Below are 19,280 nucleotides of genomic sequence, written 5' to 3' on the forward strand. Positions count from 1 at the left end.
TAATCCCATGAAGACTGATCACACTGCAATAATAATATCAACAGGACATGTAAACATCGGTATGTGCTTTGGTTTAAGACCTACTAGCCCCCCTCTCCATCCCCCCACATGCATTTCTGGGGGTTCTTCCACCCCCGGACATTTGGGGGACATGGGGGTGCACAGGGGAGGAGAGGGGGTAAACCTCATTGCAAGCAGAAGCCCTTGAACAGGGCTTCTGTTGATGGGTGTCATTACTTGAATTTTGCCCACAATAATCATTATTATCATTATTATCTTTACCATTTCCTATGTAGGCATTATTAAATTAAACAATTAGATAATTTAAGGTGCTCCACCCCCACCCTAAACACAAGAATTGAGTTCTGGAAAACCTTCCCTGTAATGACAAGTAGAAAATATTATTTCACTTTTCTCCCAAAGAAAGTTAAGGGGGTGGTTTATTGAGAGGTGATGAATTCCCCTTGTGGAAAGGAGATTTCTGGTAGCAGATGGCTCTTCAATTTAGCTGACAAATATGTAACTAGATGCAGTGGACAGAAGCCAAAATAAACAAATGCATGCGAGGCATGAGGTGTCTAACAATTAACAGTCAGGGTAATAACCTGCCTAGGGATATGATGGATTTTTCCCATGTTCAAAATCGTTATAAATTGATATCTAAGGGAAATGCTGTTCAGCACAATTAGATTTATTTTCTTCATGAAGAAGAGATTCTGCATATTGTGCTGAAGTTTTGGAAAGCTATCTTCTTCGTATTCTTTTTATTTTATTGCATCAGCAGGTCAACGTTCTGCAAACCGAACATTTCAGCATGTGTTTGTAAACTGCCCCAATTTTAAACAAAAAATATTGGCAGAAGCCAACTGTCCTCAGAGAGAGGCATGTGAATAGCATATTCTTTGACATTAATTGGACCAGCAACAAATAAACAGGGAGTTTATAAATAGTAGGTTTTCATGGTGGGGCAGTGAACCATTCTGCAAGCAAGATGTTGCAGCCCCTGTGACTTGGCAGAGCTCCATGCAAGAATGGTATTTATGTATAACATTTATATCCTGCCTTTCCTCTGAGGAGCTCAGGGCAACATATATTGTTCTTCCCCTCTCCCTTAAATCCTCACAACAACCCTGTGAGGCTGGTTGTGCTGAGAGATAATGAATACTCCAAGTCACCCACCAAACTGTGTGGCTGAGTTGGGATTTGAATCCTGTCTGACGAAAACTCTAACTGCGACACTGCACCAGTTCAATGGGAAATCTTGGAAATCTTAGCTTCACTGGCCCTGATCCACAGATGCTCATGTGCAGAAGCAGGCTATAGGAACAAGCCTTATACTGGGTTTGACCACTGAACCATCTACCCAGCACTGTTCACACTGATTGACAGCCGCTCTTCAGAGTTTCCTACAGGGATCTATCCCAGCCCCAGCTGAAGATTGAACTGGGACATTTTCCTTGCAAAGCAGATGCTGTATGCTATGGTCAGAGATGGAAAAATCTGATAATTTTTGTTTCCAGTCTTAAATTCAATTCTACACATTTCTGTATCAGTTTGAAAACTTTTTTTAAAAAAAAGGCCTCATGAAAATTCATCAGCATTTTAGTGTGCATTTCTCATATTATACAACTTTAATGCAATTCTGCACATTTCTGTGCAATTTTGCGCATACATGCAAATATCAGTATTTTGGAAGCAATTTCCCCATATTGTGTATTTTGCATGCTATTTCCACCAACATAGGCACTTTTGGACACATTGTTTGGTCGGAGAACTCCACTGCAAAATTCAGAAAACTGCAAATTTCAAAATATAGGTGCTTTTTGGTTCATATATTATTTCAGGAAGTATAAATTGGGTAGCTTCACATTAAAATAGGACCTGACCTGAAACATAATTCCCACCCCCAGTTATATCTATGTGACTGCTCCTGTGTGCGAGGATCTGTGTGTGCCCCCAGCAAACATTTGGACAGCACATTCAGAACACTTGGTGAATGCAAAGGGGAAAGGTGGCCTGAGATGCAAGCTGAACAGGCCTTGCAGAATGAGTGTGTAGAGTTAATTCAGAAGGTTCGTGGTGCAAACAAACCCACACAGCTTTTCTTTTTTCTGCATACAGTCATTATTCTCTCTCTGCGTTAGTGTGAACACACAAATGCTTACAACGCAGAGTCTGAAGTAGAAGCCAGCTTCATATATTAATTCCCCTTGTGGGATTTGGATTAAAAATGTGTTTCTCCATCCAATTTACAATAAAAAAATTTTTTTTGAGGCCTAGCCCCAAATGCTATTGTTCCCAGTACTCAGTGTATACAAGCAAAGTTGTTCAACACAGTAACAGGGCAGGAAACTTGGTATTTTAGCAGGCAGATGGATACATTGGGAGGCTATGTTTTGTTATTAGGTATTCGTTTGGTATGCAGAAGCAAGAAAATGAAAGCACTAGGGTTTGACTTCCTACTTTTTATGCTTTGTCTTCATTAATGAAACAATGTTTATGAGGAATCATGAAGACACCTCATGGGAACAGGCAATAATATTAATGATAGAATTCAATGTGGCTTTATAAATACCAGAAACATCTTCATTCAGATCATGCCAGGCAGAAAGAAATAAGGAGAGAGAGAGAGAGAGAGAGAATGAATCCAATGCAATGCTCCCACAAGCTCCCAGAGGAGAGGAAACACACCTGTATCATGAAGTTTTTAATGTTTGATATTTTACTATGTTTTATATATGCTGCTGTAAGCTGCCCAGAGCGGCTGGAGAAACCCAGGCAGATGGATGGTGTATATATAATAAAATTACTACTACTACTACTACTACTACTACTACTAATGCTACGACTACTACTAGCAAGAGACTCAGTTAAGGTAGAGTATGCCTTTTTCACTATCACATGCAGTTGAGCAAGATCTAGATAAGCCTATTCTCTTTTTTGTAACAGTCAGTCAATCAATCAATCAATCATATTATCTTACAAACAGTATGTCAAGGCATATACAAAATGTCTTGGAATCTATTCATGGGCATTTTAAATAATACTAACTGTGACCTTCTGTGTGTCTCCCCACCCTTTGGAAATAATAGGGCTTTGGAGAGAATGTGAAAGAAAAGGTTAAACACCACCCCCACCACCCAGCTCCCTGATCAAATTAGAAGCTACTTCCGGGTGAAGGGGAGAGATCCTTTTGGATATGAATTATAAACCCTTTAATGAATCTTTTGACCCTCAGAAAGAAGTGCTTGAAGCCCTAAAAATATGTTCTATCATGCTAAGTTTGGGTAAACTGAACAGAAGTATACACTCACCTGGCCAGCTTAAGAGGCTGTTTTAGCACATTTTTTCATGTTGATTACAGAGGCAGCCATAGAGGACCAATTGGCATAGAGGGAGAGATTGGCCAAGCCAGCTCATAACAAGAATCTAGCGCATCAAAAACTCAAGCCTCCCAAGTCTCATGGGTTAACTTTCAAGAGGCACCAAGAACTTTCAACATAGCTTTCAGCTTAAAGGGACTTAAGGTGTTGCACAATTTTCAAAGAAAACATGCCCCTGAAATGCTGCCAAGTAAATAATGGAAGTAGGTGAAGCAACACAACCACCTGGCTGTCAGAAGTGCAAGGTACTCTTTCTTTAGTAATAATAGAGCAATCACAAAGTTCTCAGCAATGCAAATAAGGATGTCTGTTTAACAGTGCAGTTTTGTTTTTTTAATCTATCGAGAACAGACACGTCAAAGAAAGTGATAGTGCAGGATTGCCCTGCACCCTTTTCCTCTAGGTATAATCCCTTAAAAACCAATCCTTGCCAAGGACAAGTATTGCACACACTCACACACACAGAGATAATTAAGTGGGTACTTATTAACAAAGTGAAATGAAGCTTGTACTTTAAAGCAACTATCCCATTTTCTAGCGTTTCAATTGGAGCCCAAGCTGAGGTGAGGCGATGATGTGTTCAGTGCTGAGTAGATAAAATAGAGGTAGATTTTAAACTTGGAGAACCTCAACCCAGCCAAGCCAGCAAAACATGGGGAGGGGGCTGGAAAGGAATCCCAAAGCGTATATTTCATGCAACAAAATACAATGGTTTGAATCCTAGCTTCCATTCTCTAAACGGGACAGGGTCCCTGCACACACACACACACACACACACACAGCACCCAAAAATCTGGGGATGCTGTTGTCTACCTGTCAGGAGCTGGACAGAGGAGGAGGAATGGTAGAGACCGCCTCTCCAGCCTGACCCTTCCAGGGAGGAGGAAAAGACAGTATAGATTTACAACAGGGGTTTGAGGGAGGTGGCAGCTACCTGGCTCTTTACCTTCTGTTTTGTTATATCTATCTATATCATCTATCTATCTATCTGTCTATCTATCTATCTATCTATCTATCTATCTATAGCTCTCTATCATCATCATTATCATCATCATCATCATCATCTATGTTTTAGTGAATGTTCGTTATTGCTTGAATCCATGGACAAAACATTTTCCTTAAATGTATGCACACAGCTAAACAAACACTTATGTGCATGGGAACAATGGACCTCAGTTTCCAGAACTTGCAGAGTGCAGGGAAGTAGTAATTTAGGGGAGGGGACAATGCACAAGCACATACAACCCATCAAGCACCGTCCACTAGTATGAATGGAAAACTTGGAGGGAGATTTATATTGAAAGTGCTCATGTGTCGATAAAAGTGCACAAAAGCACATATGGAAAAACGGGAGCTGTGTGACTCATATGGGCATTAGCACCCTGGTGTGTATACAGCCTAGGTATCAACCCTCTTGATGCAGGCAGACACAGGACACCAGTTACCTTTCCCATGCGCCAATTTATCAGGCACCATTCAGAGGTATGCGCACTTTCCCCTTTGTCTGCAACTTGGCAATAATGGTGGGCCCAAGATGCGGAATACCCACACACTCTCTTTACAAGTACAGTGGTACCTCTGGTTACAAACTTAATTCGTTCCGGAGGTCTGCTCTTAAGCTGAAACTGTTCTTATCCTGAGGCGTGCTTTCACTAATGGGGCCTCTGGCACATGATTTCGGTTCGCATCCTGGGGCAAAGTTCACAACCAGGAGCAGCCACTTCCGGGTTAGCAGAGTTCATAACCTGAAGCGTTCGTAAACAGATGTACCACTGTATGACTGTTTATCACCATTCTTGCTGTTAGAGGGGAGTGCTGCTCCTCTGTAGGACTACAGCTAAGTACTACATCCTGAAATGTCTGAGTTAGCAGTAAAAATATTTGTTTGTCATAAAGCCATGGATATAAACATGCAACTTTTTTTTCTGCTGAGCCATCACAGTCAAGCATTTGAAGTGTGAATAAACACAGAATGCAGTTATTGCTGGCACATTGTGCTGAGCTCCAGCATGGAATGAAACGTCAGGAAATATTGATAGAAATGGGCCACAGGGGAGAAAGCAGACTTAAATTCTAGGGGGAAATGTTGAGGCTTAGGGTCACTTTCTGGTGGTTTCCCTTCATTAATGCTATTGCAGGGCATTTCTTGACAGAAAGGCATCCTTAAAAAGTTAATAGCAATTCTTAGCATGGATACAGCATTTCAAAGTACAGTATTCAAAGAGCTCACAGGGATTGCTTTGTTTATAATCTCTACATCAACCTTGCAAAGTAGGCCAGTATTATTATTCCGCCTATAGGAGATGGTGAAATGAGTCTGAGAAAGTGGCCCTCTACAAATGAGCAATACAGGTAGGAGAGTCAGGATCATCAGTCAGTGTGATCTTCAACTTGCCTGACTTCCAGCTTCCCAAGTGCATGTCTACACAGAAAAACAGCTTCTTCTTTTCAGCAGCCTTGTTTGCTTTGAGCATTCCCCCCATCCATTCCTCCTTGTTCTCAGAAACATAAAGGCTGGTTATTTGATTAGCTTAGTGGTTTACCAGTTTCCAAATGCTGCTTTGCATACTGTTCCAACAGCTTACACAACTGGGAAATCTTGAGAGAAGCTTTATGACAAGACTATTCCTCACACCATGGCTATCAGTGCCTGGTAAACATAAGATTCAGCTCCCAACAGAAAGAACCTCTTTAAGTTTAAAACATGCAGTTTGAGGTATCTTATCTAACACTTCTACTTTTATTCAAAAGTGTCAGTTATTATTGACTTAAAGAAGATTTCCCTTGATCCCTAGATGCAGTCCCAGCAGAGGTGTAAAATTACAAAACATGCAGCATGTGGAAATATGGGCTGTTAGACCTTTAAAATATAGCCTTTTAAAGTTGCTTTCAAAGCTTTCCCTATAGCACAGAAAAGACCGCACAGCTTGGTAAGTTTAAAAAAATGGTTTACTTACAAACTTTTCAAAAGTCAGATTCATGTGCTTTTCCATATAGCAGCAAGAAAACACAGGCAGAAAAGCTTAGTTACAAAACTTGGTAAAATGTTTCTAAACAAATGGTCTGGGCTTGTAGTGATCAGTCCAGACATTTTCTCTGGTCAGATTCACATGGTGGAAGAGAGTGAACAAAGAGAAATTGCTGACCCTTCATCACTCATCAAGAGGGGGCGTGACCTAGTCGAGTCTGACAAAACAGTTTACAATATGGTTGTAACCCCTTCATGCATTAACTAGAACTAAGCATGCTGGTTATATAAGGGAAAGTAGGTACGATGGAAATTATATCAGATACAAATACTCAGTGCGGCAACCAAGGGTGGGAGACATTTTTGTGCACTCTTAGTGAATGTCTCTCCTCAGGACTTTCTTTGCCAACCCATGTTGTCATTAACTAGCATTTGCTAGGCCTTTGGATTCATCTCCTAAATATGTATTTAAGGAACACAGTTTATCCAAAAGACTTGCAATTCTAAGATACATAAATTGCAGAGCTGTTCTTCCTCCTTCCCCTCCCCACTTGTCCAGCTGGGATTTCCTCTTTCAGGTCACTGTAATATGTTTCATTCTGAATATTGTCTGAATGGAAATTAGCTGTCTGTACCACATATCAACTGATGACTAACAGATGTCCAAAGTCCTCCTGACAAATTTAACTTCAGAGTTCAGTTGGAAAGATTAAGATAGTAGGTCATAAATCATGTCACTCCACTGACAGGACAGGAAGAATGCCAGTTTACCTTGGTGAGGAGCTTGATTGTAAACATGTCACTGTGATTTCAGAGGCCACACATTGAATCATGCCTTCAATATTTTCCTGGGGGCGATGCACTGAACCACAGGAAACTGAATGGGCCCTCAGTCAGTGCTGTTAACTCTCCGTGTGGGCACAGAATTTAGGACAACCCATTGCTTTAATAAATACGTTGTAAAACGGAAGAATGAAGCCATTGATTAATTCAATGGGATTTTAATTCAACACTGAAAACATTATCCAACTCATTTTACAAGTCATTTGATCTCTATAATGGTGGCCCCTGAGAATTCCAGCTTCCTTAAGGACCACAATATAAGGAGGAATACACTCCTCTTGAAACAGCATGAGCCTTTTAATTTCCTGTATGCAACCTCTCATACTGTTTCTTACATTATTCCCCCTACCTCATTGTTCTGTTGCATTTTTTAAAAAAATAAATTAATGCACTCTGCTGGATCTTTCCATATAATTGCCCCCACTAGGATCTTGTTAACTAGAGAACTTTAGGTAACAATTAATCACGTAGGAAAGACTATAAGGCTGTTGCAGTTTTTTAAAAAAGTGGCTCTGTCTGGACCCATTTCCACAACCAAATAACAAACTCACTCCAAATCCCTTATTTGTTTTTTACATCAAGAAGTTACACATAGAATGGTAGCAAGCTGAATAAAAGAGAATAAAATATCCAGTACAATTTGGAGCTTTGACCAAGGGCACAAACATGTGGAAGACAACATGTATACATTACCAAAGCCTGAGGATCGGGGTGGGGGAAAGAGACTTGTTCAGGGGAAATTGAAACTAAATTGTGGGTTTATATATTTATAGCAACTTATTTTCCTATATCTATACGGAGGAGAGAATGAGCGCAGCACTTACAGATGTGTGCTTCCTTATGTGACAAGTAGGGATGGGGAGAAATTCAATTCAGTTCATGTTTAAATGTAGGCTTATCTAATTAACACCTTCCCAAACAATAGGCCAACCAAATTACAGCCATCCTTCAAAATTCATGCTCCTCTGAATTTTGCAATACAGTTCTCCAGGCAAGTAATGTGTACAAACATGAATATGTGAGGGGGATGTATGCATATAAATACATACATTAGTGAAAATAAGATTTAAAAAATGCATTATAGTAGGCAACATTGCTTACAAAACTGTGTGTGTTAGAAGGATTTCGCACTAAACTGCTGATGAATTTTCATGAGGACTTCCAAAAGAAATTCACAAACTGATGTGGAAATGTGGAGAATGGAATTTAAGAATAGAAATATGAGAAGCCTGAGTGAAACCCAAATTTACCAAGTCCCTCAAGAATGGCAAGTCCCTGATCTCCTTAGTTCCTGCAGGCATTTCCTGTGCTGAGGCAGAAAGAAGCAACCAAGTGTGATAACTGACTAACAAACAAGCATAATTCCTCTGGGCCTGGTACAAACTTCTAAAATGGATACCTTTCCTATACAAAAAGGTAATGCCTATTATGAAAAATTAGAGAACGCTTAGCTTCTTTTGTTTCAGCTCCTTTCATTTCTGGTTATCTGAGTTAGAATCATAGAACTGTGGAGTTGGGAAACATCCCGAGGATCATTTAACAATGCAAATATTAACAGTGAAAACTACATAAAAACAAATTCCAAGATTGGGATAAAAGTCTCCACTTTAAAAGGCTCTTTAGTAGGCACCAAAAAGACCACAGAGGTGGCTGCCTATCGGATATGTAATGGGATGGAGTTCCAAAAGGGAGGCGTCACCACACCAAAGGCCCAATGTTGACATCGTCTGGAACATACCTCCTGATGTGGTGGTATCTGCAGAAGAGGGCCTCTGATCAGCTGAGTAGCAAGGTAATTTTATAGATATGAGTCTGACAAAGCAATATAGCATATTTGTATATTAATGGGTTTTTCAGAGAAACAGAACTGAAAGGAAAACCCTCCCACCACTTTTATGAACTACTTTGTAAGCACCTGCTTGCTGTAGAAAGCATGCTCTGGAATGGTTAGAATGCTACCAGGTTCATTTTGCAAGGCTTTGCTGTGTGCCCTTAACACAGACGTGCAGTTTTTGTCTAATTCCTCCATCCCTCCCGGGAGTGCTAAGTATCCCACCACCGCCACCATCCTTCCGTCCTCAATTTATCTCCTTTCTCCAGACTGCCTGGAGGCCCTGCACCACAGGTTTATATTGTCTGTTATTATTTTTATTAAGAACGATGGGGTATTGGGCAGGTAGGAGACCCCCAGAAACTGACAAATGAGATGGACATGTCTGGCACATGTCAACAAAAGGACCAAGAAATACCAAGTGTGGCCCAGTTTCCAGAAATTCTTTAAAACCTGCCACTTTCTCTCTTTGATTTGCTTATTTTACAAGTCCAGAGAATAAAATATGGGATGCTTCACAGCAGCTGCCCCAGGAAATAATTCACTCATTCCACTACTGCAGACTTAAAGGAGAAATAAAACCAGCAAAGGGAGAAAAGCCAATTTCTTTCCAAAAGATCCTGTTTCCCAACAGCTTTAGCAGGCTCTCGTTGAAAAGAATGTTTTTTGGCTTGGTGTCTCTCTGATTCTGGTGGTTTAGCAGAGGATTTTGGAAAATGCATTTCCTCCATTGCTGGCGGCTGGAGCAGATTTATCCTGCAGGCCTGACTTGCCATGTGCTAAATAATTATTCAGGCCTGCAGGGAATCCGAACACATAAATATTTACTTCATAAAAGAGATTCTCCAGACAAGAGGCCAGAGACAAGTTAACTCTGGGTAATCGTTTATGTTTCCTTTTCTTTAAAACAAACAAATTATTATTATTATTATTATTATTATTATTATTATTATTATTATTATTATTATTTTAGGTTGCCAGAAGCTATATAAGAGGGACAGACATATTTCTTTATCCCAAACTCTTCCTATAATGGAGGGTGTTTTGTTTTTTGTTTTGTTTCTTTAAGCAACAAAGAGAAATTGCCTTTTTCCCCCTTTGAGTTTTTGGAGTGTGGGCTGTCCCATTGATAGGGACATCTTTAAACATGAAAGCATTGGAACGCTTTGGAATTTTTATGTTGCTCTTGTCTTCCCAACAAACCTGTGAGGTAGCTCCTAGTTATTCCCAGGCTCTCTATCAGAACCCACTCCTCACTGACCTGCTTTGCACTTCTCTTGAGTGCTCTTGCTTGGTGAGAATGTGTTATTGCCTTGTGATATACAGTGGTACCTCTGGTTATGAACTTAATTTGTTTTGGAGGTCTGTTCTTAACCTAAGGTACCACTTTAGCTAATCGGGCCTCCCGCTGCGCGATTTCTGTTCTCATCCTGAGGTAAAGTTCTTAACCCGAGGTACTACTTTCAGGTTAGCGGAGTCTGTAACCCAAAGTGTTTGTAACCCGAGGTGCTTGTAACCTGAGGTACCACTGTAATTAATTCTGCTAGCATGAATGGAGAACGGAGGTAGGTGTGTGTTTGTCTATGGGTGTAGAATTCCCCGTGAAGATGCACTGATTGTTAAATCACTCTGGGAATTGTAGTCTCTTAAAAACTCTCAGCACCCTCAACAAACTACAGTTCCCATAATTCCCTGTGGGAAGCCTCAGCTGTTTGAAGAGGTGTCTTAGTGCTTTAAATGTAGGGTGTGAATGTGGCCTTAGTTGTACAGCTGGAAAAAAGAAAAGATGCTTCAAATTCAATTTTGGACTTATTCCAGGTGCTTTTTGGAAAGAACACTGACGGCGTGAAAACAGGCAACAGCATCCAAAAATTACTGGATATGTACTCAGAGGACATTGATTCTGTTGTTTTTGAAGATGTATTGTGACACTTCCTGTATTTTTTTTGTCAACAATTAGGACTTTATATCATCAAAGTCTCCCTCATAGTTGGTGATTTAAATTGCCATGTTTCCAATTGCTGAGACAATTCTTAAACTGTTTTTAACGTTTCCCATATTGATGCAATGAGTCAAAAATTAAATGTTTTGCACTTTGTTTCAAAAGCATTTAACAAGTTCAACAGTTTTCGTGACTGAAAGTCCTGTACTACAGGATGGTACTATGGCAGGTTAATCAATGATTTTCTTAAAGAAAATATTGAAGAAATCACATAAATGTAATGAATATTGTATGAAAATCTTTTGAGTGTTCATTCATTTTGTTCCTTTAAATAAAGCTTATTTTCGGGTTGAAGATAAGTGTTTCCTTTTTACCTCTATATATACGTATATCATTAAGAAGAAACAAAAAATACTGTTAAATAATATAATAGTAAGAAAGATAGCCCAACTAATCATTATGTGTTTAGCTCCATCGTTTAAGACACAGTCACAGTCAAGATAAAGATTGGTCATCAGCAAGGGATGTATTTGGGCTCTTGGCAGATCATTTCCACAAGGCATTTGCAACAAGGTGGGAATGAGATTAGGAACCATGGGAGCTGACAAATACTGAGTCCGAACAACAGCCCCTCTAGCTCAGTGTTCTCCCTTAGCCCAACCTGGAGATGCCAGGAATTGAACCTGGAACCTTCTGCGTGCTAATCAGATGCTGAGCTCTGGCTGCTCCTTGAAGTTGTAAGACTCTGACCCTATTGCTGCCATCATTTGTTCTTGAGCTACTCAAATATTTCCATTTGTGAGGTCTTTATGGGAATGTATTAGCCATAAGCTAAATAAGACTAATAAGGGACATGGGTGGCGCTGGGTCTAAACCACGGAGCCTCTTGGGCTTGCCAATCAGAAGGTCAGTGGTTCAAATCCCCATGACGGGGTGAGCTCCCATTGCTTAGTCCCAGCTCCTGCCAACCTAGCAGTTCAAAAGCACATCAAGTGCAAGTAGATAAATAAGTACCGCTCCGGCAGGAAGGTAAACGGCATTTCCGTGCGCTGCTCTGGTTTCACCAGAAGCGGCTTAGTCATGCTGGCCACATGACCCAGAAAAACTGTCTGTGGACAAACGCCAGCTCCCTCAGCCAGTAAAGTGAGATGAGCGCCGCAACCCCAGAGGCGTTCGCGACTGGACTTAACTGTCAGGGGTCATTTACCTTTTTTAAAAAATGAGACCAATAACCACACCACATCTGTGGGTAAAGAAACCCACATTTAGTATATGCACTCATGGTATATTCATTTCGCTTTGAAGATCCATTGGGGTGCTGGTTTGCATTGATTCGTAACCTGGAAAATGTCCTGCTATTATTCAGTGCACAGATTTCCCAGACAAGTCAGAAAAGGCTTTGCAATCAGATAGATGACAAGACTTAATACTTTACATGGAATGTTTTGTTGCATGATCCATTTCTTTCTCTGCCATAAACACTGATGACTATAACAGAGAAGGCATCACATCCCTCAAAACAACACCACACAAACCCCACCAAAAAAAACACCATGCAGTATCAGAACAGGAAGCCTCTGGTTTCACATTCAGGCATTAAGATTTCAGCTTGCAAAGGAGATGGTGCCATGCCATGCATATTTCAGTCATGTGTCTTAAGTTTATCACTCACTGATTTGTGCAGGATGGGAAGATGATTGTTTTCCAATATTTTATTAGCCATAATTTCCTAAAATACATGAACAAGTTATACTCAGATGTGGGAACCAAAGACAGGATCCAAGTTTAGATCTGTGAGCATCATGTAGTCTCACCACCAGATGTGTAACATTGTAGATTAGGTTATTCCCTAGGAGAACTATTGGAAAGGATAAGAGTACATCCACAGGGGATGACATAATGCATTGAGATACAGACAGGAATGACATTTTGATCCTGTGCTCTGCTAAGCAGCCCTGTGCCAATAGCAATCATTGTTGCCAAACAGCAATACTGAGATCTGAACACAGAACATTAATCTTGTAAACTATACTGTGTATTTATCCTGATATCTGCGGCTGACTTAAGCGACTGCACACAACAGTGTAAATAACAGTAATAAGGGGTGGGAGAAAGGGCATTGGATAGTGTGTGTCACCCACCCTCATCCTCTAAGTTCACAACAACAAATGATTAAATTATAACTGCATCTGTGTATGATGTAATATGGGGCTGCTTCACTCTTACATGCCAGAATACAGATCAAGCATTCTTGTATCTGCACATTCATGGCGGGGGGGGGGGGGGACTAAGTGTGATTTATGGTAATTGCATGACCCCAGCATCTTCCTGCTCACAATGGGATTCTGCTTGTAACATTAATTGTAACAAGACTTACAATAACCATTGTGAGATCTTTATCTGTGCAAAAAACACCACCAACATGGTGCCTAATTTTCTGTCCTCCACCCATTGTATGGATGAGGGACTGCTTTTGACATGCTGGTGCCCTCCTGATCTCTGCTGTTTTTTGGAATGAGGCTAGAAGACACTCTGTGTTGCTGAGACTACATTCCTTGCATTCTCTACTGCCCAACCAGCCCTATCCTGTGTTCCTGCTTGCTATGCTGGCATCTGCTAGACCACAGTTAGGCTGGTCTTACATCTGTGTAGTAGTCCGAAACCCTATGTCGTCTCAACAGCAAAATATATAGCAGAATAAAACTGGTAAGTAACATGACACTCCCAAGCAACATTCCCACAACAACATCCACGAATCACAACATTGCACCAACAATACCTGTGCATAGAAGGGACCAGTCAATGCACATTGATGGCATAACACACCCAGGATATATGTATGCATATCCACAATACACAAGGTGGTCAAAGAGACATCACATTGTCTCTCACTGTACAAATACATTGGTGCTGTGCACCAACTGACAGCAATATGGTCTTCCTACTGTCTATTTGTTGCTTCTGCTTTGTGCAGAACGCTTATTGTTTCCATTTGTGTACTTGACTTTATGTAGATGCAACTACAGGTATGGTTATGAGTGACTAGAGTCAGTTCACACTCTTTCCTTATTATGGCTGCGATGGTGGATAGGCAGCAGGTGTTGATGAAACGTGAATTGGACAGTCCAGGGTTAGGTTGCCAATGAACCAGGAAAAAGATGGTATGTCCAGCTTCCTCCCCCTCCTTTTGTGCCAGTTGCCATAAAAGAAAGGTTTGAGGCCATTTCCTTCTCTTTGGTCAGCTTTTCTTAAAAAGAAAGAAAGCTGTATGCTGTAGATCCTTTTGTGCTGGCCTTCTTTCTTCTATCTCTGCCTTTAGATCTGTTTGAGGCTCTGTCCCTGGACCCAAAGAAACTCGGCTCTAGGGCCTACCCAGGGATGTATTTCACAAGTCGGCAGCCCTAATCCAAGATTGCTTTAATGGTGTTCCAAGCAGCTTTCAGTGTCTTTGATGGAAAGGCAAAACAAAAATATTTTTAATAACACTATTTCTGAGAACACATTGGCAACCACATCCTAAATTGTGCTGCTAGCAAGTGGTGGCCTATTTCTATTTTAGCCTGATCTTTACCATCAAAAGAATCTAGGAAGAAGAAGGGGTTCTCATCTTGAAAGGGCCTCGGGCTGAGCAGCAGAGCCTATTTTGGATGCCAGAGCTCAGCTCTAGAACACGTTAAGTAAAAAATAAAGCAGAGTGTTTCACCTTGGGTTGAAATTTGCTCTTTTGAGGCTAGGTGAGTGTTTATTCCTGGAAATGTGCCAGTTACACAAGATTAACCAGCGTTTGGCTTAACTTCATAAGGCAAGTAAACAATTAGGGTGGGGAACAATATTTGTATGCGTTCCTCTTATGATTTCATTCTTACGCTCCTCTGTGGCTGAGTCTCATGCTGCTCCAGCAGTAACTAAATCATAAAATCATAGGCTGTTTGTGGATCACCTCTGACATCGCTACCCTCACACCTCATTATTTTTAAAATCAAGCAGTATTAAAAAAATATGAATTCCCCCCCCCCATATATGGCAAAGATCATGGCAGGCATCCATGATGTGTTATTTGCCTTCCTTGTGAAGATCCCACAATGGTGAGCCACTGATATCACAAAGGAAAGAGCAGGTTCTTGTTTTGCCTTTGGTTGACTTTGGCCATATTGTCATCCCTAGCACATGTTCGACGGCAGAGCAGTTGGACGGCACACCTGGCTGTAGGCTGCCAACAAGTAGTCAATTGTGCAGCCTGACACTGCAAATTCTGTGCTGTAGGTTGCCCATATCCAGACTACTTTAATGAGCAAGACTGGTACCCGGCCTTCCTTGGTACCCGGGATGACATGGGCTGCCTTTTCCCAACTGAGCTGCTGCTTGAGACAAAGGTGGTGGTGATACAGGGATACAAATGTTGGTGAAGCAATGGGAAACAAGCCTGAGGCACTGTCAGACTTGAAGACTGTGTTGGGGAAAGTGGGCAGATTGATGTCCTGATTCTTTTGAACCACTGGTATGAATGAGCAGGAAGAGACTGCGTCTGTTTGCAAATACATTCTTCAATGTTGGTTTTATATAGACGCCATGTAATTTCTGTTCCTGTAGTAGGTGAATGTGATTTTATTTTGAGAAGCTTTTGCAAGCCACCCTGAGAGTTTCTCAAAGCTAGACAATGGGATATAGTATTTTTAATAAATAAGAAATAATTGAACGTATTATCCAGTTCCCCACATATTTGGTTGGCTCAGCAAAACTGTTCCCATCAGGCTGGTCCTATGGAAGAAGAAGAAGAAGAAGAAGAAGAAGAAGAAGAGGAGGAGGAGGAGGAGGAGGGGGGGAGTTTGGATTTGATATCCCGCTTTATCATTACCCTAAGGAGTCTCAAAGCAGCTAACAATCTCCTTTTCCCTTCCTCCCCCACAAAAAACACTCTGTGAGGTGAGTGAGGCTGAGAGACTTCAGAGAAGTGTGACTGGCCCAAGGTCACCCAGCAGCTGCATGTGGAGGAGCGGGGAAGCAAACCCAGTTCACCAGACTACGAGTCCACCACTCTTAACCACTACACCACACTGGCTTTCTATGGAGTGAAGCTGCTGATTCTGAGTGTCATGAAAAGGCAGAAAATTGCTAATTGTTGCCTTCCCCTCACTCCCTGGCTAAAGCTGAGTCCTTAAGAAAAATCTCATCTGAAAAGCAAACATTAGCACGTCAGAACACACAAGTCATATACAGGGTGCAAAAAACATTTTTAGTACGTGTATGTTAGAGAGATGCTGAAAACTACCCAAGCCACAAAGTTCAAATCTGCCTCAGAACGTTGCCAAAGTTCATGACACTTGAGGTCTGGATAGAGCCAGTCTCTGTAAACAACAAAAATAAACCCTATTTTCATTTTCTCTCTCAAACATGTTCACCATAATCTATTGAGCAAAGACAAACACCAAAATTCAATGAGACTTCAATTTGAGTGTATAGCAAAAAAATCCACACTGAAGAAGAACATCTGAGTCCTTTGCAGCTGCATCAACATTATCTGTAAAATGGCATGACACCAGTTGAAGCTTTGGCAATGAAACCCAAGTCCCAGAGTCAGCCAAGGTCTGGAATTCGGCCATTTCCGAATTCTCATGTAAAATGATGCTGCCATCTTGCTTACTTTCCACTGAGGTTTCCCACAAATTAACAGCTGTAGCAGACTCTTGGAAAACATGAGCTCTTTCCAAGCCTTTCTTCTTTCAAATGTGTGTCCCCCCCCCCCCCGCTCCTTAATTTCACTTTGCTCCATATGGAGAGGGAGAGAGGAGGAGAGAGAAACGAAATCACAAATAAAAAACAGAATATGGGGGTGGGGGAAAGCCTGGAACAAACTTCTGTTTGTGTTTCCTTGGGGGGGGGGGAGAGCCCAAGAAAAGTGTGTACAGAAAGGTTGATCTCCTCACCACCACTATCTCATAGTATAGAAGAAGACATAACCAAACGAAGATATTTAAAGGATGTACTTTTTTGGGCATTCTGTTTATCTGAGAATGTGTTTTAAACATGGTCAAATTCCCATTAAAACCAAGAGCTAAATTCTCACTTACTGTTTAAACCCTAATATTAGGCCAAAGTGACGTGTTTGAAGAGCTTTAATCTATATACTGTATAATGAAGTACATTCCTTTTTAATGGTGTTTTATGTTCTGCATTTTTATTAATACTATTTTGGTTCTAATGGGCACATCAACCCTATTCCGAAACGGACTTTGGACATGCCTGGTAACCGTTAGAGCCACTTGGATGATTACATGGTACAGTAATGACAACTGTCACATTAGAAGTACATCTTTTGTCCTTTTCGGACATTAGAGGGCTTTCATAAACATGTGAAGTGTGTGTGGGGGGGAGAGCTGCATGACAACAGCAGGCTCCTCCCCTGCCTGGCATTATTAACATGCAAGAAAAGAGCCCCAAGCTGTCCTAGCCGACAGGTGAATGTATGATAAAGAAAGAGAAATCTATCCCAGTTAGGAAACAGATAGGTAGCCGTGTTGGTCTGCCATAGTCAAAATAAAAAAAATCCTTCCAGTAGCACCTTTAAGACCAACTAAGTTAGTTCTTGGTATGAGCTTTCGTGTGCAAGCACACTTCTTCAGATACACTGAAACAGAAGTTGCCAGATCCTTCTATATAGTGAGAAGGTGGGGAGGGGTATTACTCAGAAGGGTGGTGGGAATGGGAGATTGGCAGATAGCTGAGATGAGCCTGCTGACGACTCTTAACGTCATCAGCTATCTGCCAATCTCCCATTCCCACCACCCTTCTGAGTAATACCCCTCCCCACCTTCTCACTATATAGTGGCAACTTCTGTTTCAGTGTATCTGAAGAAGTGTGCTTGCACACGAAAGCTCATACCAAGAACTAACCCAGTTAGGAAACTTTGTGACAATCTCGGAGAAGCGGTGAAAAGGTCAAGTGGCCTTTAGACTGAGCTAAATTCGTTGACCATTCTCTGAGTCTAACCCAGGGGTAGTCAACCTGGTCCCTACTGCCCACTAGTGGGTGTTTCAGGATTCCAGGTGGGCGGTGGGGGGTTCTTACAGCACATGTTACTGCAGCACTGGTGGGCGGTAAGGTAATTTTACCATCAAGAAAGATGCATTAGTGGGCAGTAGGTATGAAAAGGTTGACTACCCCTGGTCTAACTTTTTTCAGGTCAGGCTATGAATCTCATTGATGGGATTTTGCATGAATTTTCTACAGTCATGGGCAGCTGTACTATCAAGAGCTGCTGGGATCTGGGGGCAGCAGATCACTGAATCCAGTGAGTTGCAGGTGGCAGCTTCTCAGCAAAATAATCTCACATTCTGGACTGACTGTACCACACCAAACTGTCCACTGGATCCTCCTAGCTGATAGGAAGGAATATGAGAGTTCCTGTTCTAGTTATGTTTTGCTCAGATAACAAAGTATTCCTGAGCTCTGGTGTGGGGTTGCATCCTTTGGTTGTCCTTCAGTCCAGGCTTGCTTCTTGATCCTGGGTGTCCACTAATAATAGACTTGCTCTTCAGTCCTAACTAGCTTGGTCTATGGCTCCTGTTTTTTGGCTGCTCTGCCCCAGCTGAGTATTGTGTTATGTTGTCCCATAATCTCTGCATCAGAATGGTACACAGTAGAGACAAAACTCTACTGAGCTGAGAGTATCTCCAGGACGAAAAGCACACATTATGCTTAATAGGAGTGACATCAACACCATACATTTAAAGCACATGAGTTCCCCCAAAGTATCCTGGGAACTGTAGTTTACCTCTCACGGAGCTACTTTAAATGTGCTTTAAATGTATGCTGTGGCTGTGACTAGGAAATGCCACTAGTGCAATAAATCCATTTCTTGCAACCGTGTGAATATTTAATATATATGAATTGAGGAATCAATGCATTTTCTCAATAGACTACTGAGTGTATGGGAGAGCAGAGCACTGCATTACTTTGCTTATGGAAAAATCAACTGAATGAAGTCAAGGCCAGTTGTTGTTTTTTAATTTTAAAAAAAGTAAATTTGGAAAGTATAGAACCGGGTCACCCCGCCCATTTGTGCTATTTAAAAAAACAAACCATTGCATGTTTCAGGTATTCACAAATCCAACATCACTAGGAAAGAAATGGACCGTCAAAAATGCTTTCCAGTTGATCACAAAACCCAACATGATTATTTCTGGCATTTGGTTTTGTCATAAAGTGACACTTATTTTGTCAACCAGTCTCAAGCAAAACTGTGGCTCTGCCACTTAAGGACCTGTCAGGCAGATACAGACTATTCATTTAATTTTTTATAAGGCCTTTCTAGA

Source organism: Podarcis pityusensis (assembly GCF_964106645.2).
Source record: "Podarcis pityusensis genome assembly, chromosome: 3".
In the NCBI taxonomy this organism is placed as follows: Eukaryota; Metazoa; Chordata; class Lepidosauria; order Squamata; family Lacertidae; genus Podarcis; species Podarcis pityusensis.